This window comes from Mesitornis unicolor, unplaced genomic scaffold (genome assembly GCF_000695765.1).
Source record: "Mesitornis unicolor isolate BGI_N332 unplaced genomic scaffold, ASM69576v1 scaffold959, whole genome shotgun sequence".
In the NCBI taxonomy this organism is placed as follows: domain Eukaryota; kingdom Metazoa; phylum Chordata; class Aves; order Mesitornithiformes; family Mesitornithidae; genus Mesitornis; species Mesitornis unicolor.
In genome coordinates, this window is record NW_010207783.1 from 47,059 (window position 1) to 55,081 (window position 8,023).

Sequence of the window (8,023 nt, forward strand, 5' to 3'; positions counted from 1 at the left end):
AGCTATTAACTTCAGCAGCCAGAGTCTCTTCCCATTAGAGCGTTCTGGTAGGAGATGCCTGGTTGAGACAAAAAGGACTGCCAGGCAGAGCAGAGAGCGCACGAGACAGCGATGAGAAATAATGTTGGCAGCGTTATTAAAAGATAAATTGGAGGAAGAGAGGAGGTGCATGTGTGGGGTGACAGCTTCAGGGGATTGTAACAAATCTTTGCCACCAGGGGCTTCATAGCTGTCAGATTTCCCCAAGCCAGGGGACAGGGAGACAACTTAGGTCCCCACGCTCCACAGGTCAAAGCACCCCTTCCACACACGTGTCCTGCCAGTGTGAAACCCCAATAGCATTCAGCAGCAATAGGTTCATGGTGTGCAGTGTTTTCCCGACCCATGATCATGGTGACAATAATCCCAGTACCCTCACAACGCCATGGACAGAAATTGGCAGCTCCCTGTCCTACTGTCCTTTGAGTTTTATTTATGGAAAAGCACCTTTTATTGCCATTTTTGCTTCTTCCAGAGGCTGGTCTGCCAGGCTGGAGACAGAGATAGCATCTACACCTCCAGGATCCAGACAGCTCCACCTTGCTGCCAAGGGATTCATCTTTGAGTGATTTTATTCACAGTTATGCCTGCCAGGTCCCCTTCTCAATACTCTTGGCTGAACACTGGCTGCGTGCACTTGGAGAATTTCAGAGCTAAAGTAACTTATAACTTAAAGAGTAACTAACTCTGTCTGAGGCAGATGTGACTTCAAACTCAGCCACCCAAGAATGAGTTGAACTCTCATCACATTGCTTCATAGTCTCTTTTACTCTTTGAATTTCACTGCTCAGGCCAAGCTAGCACATACAAATCGGTCGGCATCCTTCCTGCTGCCCAAAAAGCCCAACATCGTACAGAGACTTCACTTGCACACCAACAGCTTCCCAAGCAGGTAGAGTTGCCCTGGCCCCTACCCTTACCACTCAGATTCCAGCCAGTCTTTCCAATGCTTCCAATTTTAACACTCGCAATGTTCTCCTGATGAAAATCGTGCCAGAAACGATGCTCGTCTAAGTGACAAACAGAAAGAAACACTTCCACAGCCTCACAAAAGGTCATTCCAGGAGCTGCACACTCTCAGAAAATGAATATGTTAGAGTCACGCCTCGTGGATGTGCCACTGTTATAAGACAGACACTGGAAGAATTATTCATTAGTAGTGACTTCTGTAGCTCTAATCTCCATAACCAGCTGCCGCTCATCCAAGTGGATCACAGCCCATCTGAACAAACCTTTGAAAGTCCACCCAACCCCACCTCACACAGCCAAAGTCAGCCTTTCCTGGGCACTGCATCCCTGCAGCGACTGCAAGAGCTGGGGATGGGAAGGGTGGAATATTCCTGCATCTCCCCAAGGCTGGAGGGAGGATGCAGGCAGAGAGTGCCATACACTGGCTGGCAGCCTTTCAAGGGTGGCAGGCTTGTGCCAGCTTATACTTCTCTCTCCCAAATTAGAAGCAAAACGTGCCACTAGAAAGTCAGGTGAAAGCTGTCTCTCAAGGAAGCAAGAGGCTGCCTCTCAGTACCACTGCGTGAGGCCGCATCTTAAAGCATCCTGCTCCTCTGAGCACAGCCGTTGCCTCCCAAAAAACCCACAGCTCTCAGGCTCCAGCCTAGCTTTTTGCTGTCCCAAACCTGTCCGCTTGCCCTGGCAGAGACACTTACTGCTCACTGACCCCCACCATAACCTCTGCTAGGATTTAATCACAGCACCGTTCTCCTCCCATTCCCACATTCACGTCAAGCCCCTCATGGAGGCAGACGAATGGCATCCTTACAAATATTTGTGGTATATACTGACCGTAGGAGACACGGAAAGACCAAACAGGCACCTCCTCTGCCTCATGCAGGTTTTCCATCCAAGCACCATCCCTGTACAGGCTCCCAGCATCCAGCAAGCTCCCAGTTGAGAGCAGGACTGCAGCTTACTCCGTATGTCTCACTGCCTCCTTCGGAGACCCAGCCCACTCACAGATCTGCCTCTCAGCAACCATCATGTGCATCTATTATTCAGAAGAAATATCAACTTATTCATGAGCCAAAATAGGCTCCAGGTACCGCACCCAGTCTCTAACAAAATTCCTCCTGCAAAGCTGCTCTTTTCTCAGCCTGGACTCAACCGAGAAGAGCGCAGCGCTGCTCTCGCTTAGATCCCACCGGAGGGTTTTACAGCTTCGTTACGGTAAGGGACAGGAGTTAACAACCCTGTCAGGCCGCTCCCTCATCATCTGGTTAATGTACCTCGTTAATGGCTACAGCAGAATATTGCTCACCTCCTGCACACTCCAACCTTTCCCTTGGGCTGGCAGGTACAGTTCCCCACAGGGACAGAGAGATGGCAGGGCAAGGAGGGCACGGGAAGTGACGTGGTGCCCACAGGAGAGGGACTTATCCAGCACGCTGTCACAGGCCCCTGCAGTTATTCATGTACCAGAGAGTCATCTAGCTACAGCAGGGACACAAGGGCTCACAAAATAGTGAAGTTAGGCTTCCCTTCCCATGCAGCCTCTGGTACGTTTACTCCTGTCCCTCCCAGGGCCACCTGTGTTAAGAGAGATGCATCGGGACACATTTCTTCTTTAGGTTTAGAAGCAGCCAAACAGATGGGAAAAAACAAAAGATGAAATCTAAAGGAGTTCAGCCAGAGCTCTTCAGCACCACGGCGGTATTTATAGACAAGCCCAGGGCGAGGTAACCCAGGCACCCACTCCACTGTCACACTGCGTTTCTCTGCAAGAGGCCACGGCGCTGCTGGAGGCAGCGTCACTCGTGCAGCTTGCTCAGCACCCACACGCGTATGCAAGCAGACCCACTCATTCACAGCAGCACACAAAAGCATCATCTTGGGCCCTGCTCTGAGCCACCAGGACAAGAGTATGGGCTATGCAAAACTGCAACTTGTCAAAAGTGGGATCCTTCCCCTGCTGATGGTGATAAGAATTGTGTATTTTATCGACTGAGAGCTGGAGTGGGCCCCGAATCATGCTGGCATTATGTTATGATAATGCTGGAAGTATTATAAATGCTTTGCGTGCCAGACAAATCCTGGAGCAGGCTTCCAAATCCCCTCAAAATCCCTGCTTGCATCTCTACATTTATCCATTCATGAAATCCAGAGCAGAGCCTCAGCATCCATCCCTTTGCTCCTGGTCCCTTTCCAGCTGAATGAGAGGTGAGGCAGAGTCAAGGTATTTCTTCTGGATTAGCTTTCTTTTGTCTTCCAGGTGCCAAATCTGAAGAAGAAACTGTGCTAGGGCATTTAAGAAGCAAGGCAGCTGAAGGAATCCCATGCCTCCTGTCAGAAAGTGAAGCATGTCTCATTTTCCATGAGATCTGACTCCCATAACCACAGGGAGCTGCGTGAGCAACGCAGGAATGGAAGGAGAGAGTCTGAACTCCACTTTCCACATTGCATTAACAGGCAGCCACCTTGTCAGCATCTGGCTACTCTTCCATCAACACCAAGCATGCAGTATTTCCTCTGTCCACCTTGTTTACTTACATGCTACGCTCCAGTGCAGAGACGAGATGTTCACAGCACCAAGGACTCTGGCGCATCAAACCTCATCTCAGGAACCAGCAGTAAATAGCATTTCAGGGCAGCTCACAGGCTGGAGCTGGGCCAGCACTGACCAACGCATTAGCACAGCCTTTGAGAGGTAATACATCACCTGCTCTTGAAGAACAGCACAAGAAGCACAGGAAGCCTCATACAGAAGCTGTACAGAAGCTTAGCTCTTGTGCTGTCTTTAGGAAAACAGCTCAGATCCAGGCAGGAGGGGGATCTTCAGCATTTCCTATTTATTCTGCTGTCACTGCCAGGCATATCACGTTGTGCTCCCCATGGCTCATATGGATAGAATAGCTGGAGGGATTTCTGAGTACCACTGCAGCTGGCAACCTGCTTAAAGGCTCTGTGGTACCCGGCAGGACAGGGAATTTCTCCGAGAGGAACACAGATTATGTGTGCATCTGCACCCAGCTGTACTAGGGGAGGAACACACACTTCTAGACACAGGCCAGGGTGGAAAAGAGAGTTGTGCACTCCAGGCACGGTGCAGGTACCCGTAGGGTATCTATGCTGCGCAGGAGTCGTTTTAGGAGCCTGTGAACAACGTGCCTTGGCACTAACATAGCCACAGATGGAGGGGTGAAGAACAGGAGGAGGACTAAACGGGCTAAACCTGTGGGACAAAGCCATCAGCACTGCAAGAGACCGGGATCTGCTCCCTAGCACCACGAATTGTTCTCAGCTATTTCCTCAGTCTCTCAGTGCCTCAGTTCCTTCCCCGGAGGCGTGGAGTTCCCAATAAAAACTGTAGGAGGATCTATTCAATAGTGACTAATACGCTGTATTACTTGGAGCACTTGGGGGTGGTCCACGTGTCTGGATCAGGATATGAAGATTAATTATGGGCCACACCCTGTGATCTCCGCTCAGCAAAGCCCTCATTAGGTTGTGAAGGCAAAGATCTTGCCACCAGAGAAGCAACACTCTGGTAGGTAACCGATTCAGGATCTCCACAGGCAAAGTATAAAAGACAAGCTACCAGATAAGCTACAGCACACCTGATTTTTCCAGGCTGCTGCATGCAAATGTTGGGCTGCAGAAAATGTGGAGAGCAAGACAGCCACAGAGGGCATTGCCCACAGAAAAAGATGCTGACCAAGGCCTGCTGCGTCCCCAGAAGTCAAAGATCTTGCTGATGAGCCCATATGAAAAGCAGTCATGGAAGCCAGGCAGCCTCTGGCACTGCTCATTCCTGCAAGACAAAATGCAAGAAAGGACCACATCCCCTCTTCCTATGGATCCAAATCTGCCCACGGGTTTTGTTTGAAGAAGGAAAAAACTGCTTTTGCACAACTCTTTTTTTGAGCTGGCAGCAACAGAACAAGGGCAAGAGAGAGCAAAGGCACTGCAAAGTCTCCAAGAAACACTAAAAACTGAACTGCAACATTTGCCCTGGTGTCCCTTAAAAGACAATTGTTTTCATTTCCCAAGGCTTCTGCTGTTGCAACATGAGGGAGCTGGAACAGATTAAAAGGGCAGACGCACTGTTTTCCTTTCAGAAAGCATTAATTTGACATGGAGCAGGCAGCTTCGCACGAGGGGCAAGCGTGTGCCCACACTTTGTTACTGGATGACTTCTTGGCAATTGCTTGCCAGAAAGAAGCAGCGTTTGGGAGCGTTTGTGGCAAGGCCCCGCACACTGGAGGCTCTCACTGCTGCTCTTGTCTCGGAAGATACACAATTGCAGAGCAAAAACCAGAAAGACGGAGAACAACAACCGAAAAGATGCAGAACCACCACCAAAAAGATGCAGAACAACAGTGCAGGTCAAGGGAGGAAAGAGAGCACATCCAGGCATGGCTGTAGTTGGCTGCAGCTCTGTGAGACACTGCCCTGGTGAGGACAAAGCCCCAGGATAACAGCATCACTGACCCCATGGTGCCGTGTCAGGGCTGTGTGTCCTCTCTTCACATTCACTTTCCACTATGAGCCACTTCGATGGGTCAGGAAGCTTTGGGATGTCAACTGACAAGTGGGAAAGCTCTCCTACCCTTTTTTTTACTGATGCCCTCTCACTTTGCTGTCACAGAACATCTTCCATATTCCTCAATGCTTTGAAGCTGACACAGAAAACAGAGTTGGGTGCTACAAACAGAAAAAAAGAGATTTTTCCCTTTTTTCCCCCTGAGTGCATTCATCTTCCCACACCTTTTTCAATCCCAGCTTTGCCACCCAAGGAATCCCAACCGTTGTAACTTCCTTGCCAAATCCTGGTCAATCATTCACACCGGAGATCCGTGTATAGAGAAGGACTAACTCCGCAAACAAGGCAAGCACGATGCATCTTGGTGAGTTTGGAGAATTTCCTCATACGAGCAAGGTTTACTCACAAAACAAAACAAAAGAAGGGCTCGAAGCTCCCCTGTACATTTACCCAGCCCTTCTTTCATATTTACGTGTATGCACAAAAACACCCAACCTCACTCGTTTCCACAAGTTGGTGACACCTCACTTACAATTTAGACATGTGCATACAGACCTATGCAACTGCCTGCCCAGTCTCTTTCAGTGGGGACTACTGTGATCCATCATTATCTAAGTAACCAAAGCAAATGCTTCCTAATCCCATGCCAAGACCCATCAAGAAGCCCCTGAAGGCAAGGGGAGGAGGGGGTATCTGACAGACAGCACAGAACAAACGGATATTGCAGCAGCAAGATCCTGCCCAAGATAGTGAGGGATGCCCAGCCAAGACCTGCACTTGTTGGGATTAAGTGTGTATGGGCTCCACAGCTGGAAACATCAGGTCCTCCTCAGTGCTTTCCCAAAGAACATCTGGGCTGAGTCACCTCCAAACACTATTTGAAGTTGGGCTTTCTGGTCTGGCTGAGAGAAATTAGGACTTTCAGGGTCAGGGATCCAGGAATTGAGTCAGAGAGAGGCCCAGCAGCGAACAAGAAAGCATTATTTGTGCACAGCTTCATTGATCACCATGGACTTTCTCCCCCATAATCACTGTTTTTCATCCCCACCCACTCCCACAATATAGAACAACAGAGAGCACTCCTCAGATGGCAAAGCATGGCTCAGCCATCTCCAATTCCTCCAAAAGACAGCACTCAAAAGCTTTTCCCTGTAAGCAGCCTCAAAGTTGGCTCTCGCCACTGCTGGCACAAATGAAAGAGATTTCAGTTCCCCCTCCTCCTAAACCCCATCCCCTTTCTGCTGTGAAGAAAAGGCAGAGGATGACCAAGAGAAGAGAAAAGCAACTCTCTTGGTTGCCTCTCACCTCCCTCCTGTCTTTCTGCACCGGCTGGAAGGGCACAGGGCCATTGAGTCCCCATGCAGCTTCACCCAGAGCTGCACGCAAGCCCATGAGGGGAGCCCCAGAGCAGGTGCAGGTCTGGGAGCTCAGTGCTCCTGGAGGGAGGCACAGGCGTATTTCCCCATAACCCAGCCATGCTCCAGCAAAGCAGCTCAGCATCCTCAGGCACCCAGCCTGAGGAAGGGGGGCAAAGTGCTCTCCAGCACTGCAGCCCCCGGGACCCATTCTGCATCCTTTAAATACACCGGGAGGGGTAGAAAAATCTCTGAGAGTCTTCCCTGCTTCCTCCCACTCCCTGCCGCTGCACACAGACACACACACACACCCAGCCCTGTGCATAAAGGATCTCTGTCCTGCTCAGCTCAGCCATGCAATGCCTGCGAGAGGCAAGAGTTACCTTATTCCCATAGCCTGAACCGCCTTCTCGCTCCATCGTGGCTGGGAAGCTGCTACCATTCATGCTTTAATCCCTGGGAACAGAGGCACGATTCAAAGCGGCTGTTCACCCACCGGAGCGGGCTCCCCCCAGCAACCTCCTCCTCCTTCTCTCCTCCCTTTTTCCTCGTTTGTTTGGTCCGGATTTTTTGGGTTTGTTTTTTTTTTTACGTATTCTTTCTTAATCCAGGCAGCAACCAAGACATTTCTTCATTGCCCCTCTGCCTCCCCGTTTCACTCGCAAAGAAACAGCATCGGAGAGCTCCTTCCTCCTCCACCGCCTCTGTGGACCTCCGGCTCCCCAGGTCTGCCTGTCTGCAGCGTGGCGTTAAGGGAGAGAAAGAGAGTGAAAGAGGGAGGGAGGGAAGGAGGGAGGGAGCGTGCAAACAGGGAGGAGGAGGAGGAGGAGGAGGCCAACAGGGTGCGGGAGGAAGGAGCCAGAGAGCGGCTGGCTGCTTTGTATCCAGAGCAGTGCCGACAGCCCCTTCCCTCCCCCTCACCAGAGGAAGACCTGCGCTGCTAATGGTCTGTACCAATTTATTCCACTTTGGCAGGGGCACTTCTCCCTGCGATGGGAGGAAAAGCCAAGGAAGGCTCTGAGATGGCCCCTTAAGGAATTGGTTCCTGCTCTCCTCACTCCATGGCATCACCCACTGAGTTTGCAGCCGCAGGCGAAGGGAGACGCTCTCCCAGCTCAGCAGGCAAAGGGAAAGA

The 8,023-nt window shown here is 50.7% G+C and overlaps 1 protein-coding gene across 1 annotated transcript in view; it reads right to left on the reverse strand.

Annotated features, from left to right (window-relative positions):
* Nucleotides 1-7,343, reverse strand: part of B3GAT1 (beta-1,3-glucuronyltransferase 1) — a 29,729-nt gene extending 22,386 nt beyond the window's left edge. Inside the window, exon 1 of the mRNA XM_010192232.1 lies at nt 7,272-7,343. The gene's annotated coding sequence lies outside the window, so the exon portion shown is untranslated. The remainder of the gene's footprint in view (nt 1-7,271) is intronic.
* Between the last annotated feature and the right edge of the window lie 680 nt (nt 7,344-8,023).